General features: G+C 38.2%; 1 non-coding gene across 1 annotated transcript; it reads left to right on the top strand.

The window, feature by feature from the left end:
• The first annotated feature begins 1,302 nt into the window (after window positions 1-1,302).
• LOC126016861 (U6 spliceosomal RNA) lies at window positions 1,303-1,409 on the top strand. The gene has a single exon (XR_007498547.1). It is a non-coding gene; the product is annotated as a U6 spliceosomal RNA (small nuclear RNA).
• The last annotated feature ends 475 nt before the right edge of the window (window positions 1,410-1,884 follow it).

Raw genomic sequence — 1,884 nt, 5'->3', positions numbered from 1 at the left:
AAAAAAAAAAGATCAGAAAGTCATATTTCTTATGAAAGAGTAAGCCTTAAACTTAATTCGCCTTAGGAGAGAAAATGTTATTTTCTTTATATGTGGTTGGTTTGATTCCAAGTACTACTGCAAAATGATTCCCCAAACACCTACCAGGGGATCGCTACTGAGCACTGAGCATTGCTTGGTATGGGCCAGAAACAAAAACATTGCAAAATCCTAACTATCGTAATGCTCTTTAGTATCAATGACTTCTTCAGGCATCAACTGACCACTTTATTTACACTACTGACTTTACTGAAGTCTGGTTTTAAGATACGGAAGACACCATTCTAAGATGATATATCACAGTACTTGTTCACAGTGGAGAAATGGCATGAAGTTGGTACTGACAAAAACTGCTTTGCATTTTCCCCACATGGCTCTTCTTGCCAATGTTATCAACTTGCAGGGTTTTTTTTTTTTTAAACTCACTTCTACAATCCTGTTCTCAGTTTACCTCCTATTTTCCCCTGGTACAAAGCTATGTACAAAATTGTTTAAATAGAAGAAACAGATATTTAGTATTTAGACCAGGAACGTGTGTGCACATTCATACATCCAGTGTGGCTGCATACTGGAATCATCTGGAAATTTTATAAAAGCATCCAATTCTGGTCCCCACTCTAGACCAATGAAGACAGTACCGTAGGCTGGAACTAGAACAATAAAGTCTGGGGCAGATCAAGACCTCCTTTGACCTCCTTCAAATCTGAGTATTAGTTCAGTGATTCTCAAACTTTGCCCAAACTCAAAGTTCCTTTTTTTTTTTTACTTTTCAGGAGCCCTAGATTCTAGTTATATATTTTGAAGACCATAGGTCAAAAAGAAAAAAAACCCAAAGCTAAACTTCACTCAAAGTCAATTGATCAGAATTTCTGGCAGGTAGAAACTAGAGTATTGTAAAAGTTTTTCAGATGCTATCAAATTTTACACACCTGAGAATCCATGTGTTAAGAGAGATAAACCTAAATAGCAAGATCAATATGGGTCTCACCAAAAGATTCGAATCTTCTAAGCCAAGGATCAGAAATTGGCAGACATTGGTTATAAGCAAATAGGTGGTATTAACAAATCTAAAGGTAGAATGTGCCATCCAAAGGAGAACATCTGTATGAAAAGAGAAAGTGGGAGTCTGATAGGAAAGAACCTGGTGGGGATGACGGAATGCATGATGCATGGGGAGGTGGAAGGAACATCTAGTCCTACATAATTGGCAGGGCTGACTTCAAAGAGGAGGTGAAAGCACGAGCTTAAGAAAATTTGACACCCGTGCTCGCTTCGGCAGCACATATACTAAAATTGGAACGATACAGAGAAGATTAGCATGGCCCCTGCGCAAGGATGACACGCAAATTCGTGAAGCGTTCCATATTTTTTTAAAAAAAAAAGAAAATTTGACACCCTTTGATCTTAAAACTCTAATATTCCCTACTCAGGCTGTGTAGTCTAGCTGGTTCATAGTTCATTATCATTTGCCTTCTGATTTCATTTCTTGCTGGGAAGGGTGTTAGACAAGATATCCACTCTTCTTCAAAGTTATTATTTCCTGTCACAGTCTACTAGCTTGTGATATGAGTCTATAAAGAGGTCTCTTGACAGCTAGGAATCTGTTCTGAAGTGCCAGGCTCCACTCTAGTTGATAAAGTCTGGTTTCCAAGCCCATAAGTCAATTTTACCAAAGGGACAAGTTCTCACAATTCCCAAACTCAGTACTGTCCTTTGTTCATGATAATTCTACCCTCAGATTGTAAATTCTACTCTTTTCCAGAAATATAGAGTCAATGTTCTCTGGATCACCAATACCCAGTTGAGAGTCTGATAGGAGTGGTTGAGAGTCTAAACATTTGCAGT

Source organism: Suncus etruscus, chromosome 8 (assembly GCF_024139225.1).
Source record: "Suncus etruscus isolate mSunEtr1 chromosome 8, mSunEtr1.pri.cur, whole genome shotgun sequence".
NCBI classification, from domain to species: Eukaryota; Metazoa; Chordata; class Mammalia; order Eulipotyphla; family Soricidae; genus Suncus; species Suncus etruscus.
The sequence above is the reverse complement of the archived record's forward strand: the minus strand, read 5'-3'. Positions and strand labels throughout refer to the sequence as shown.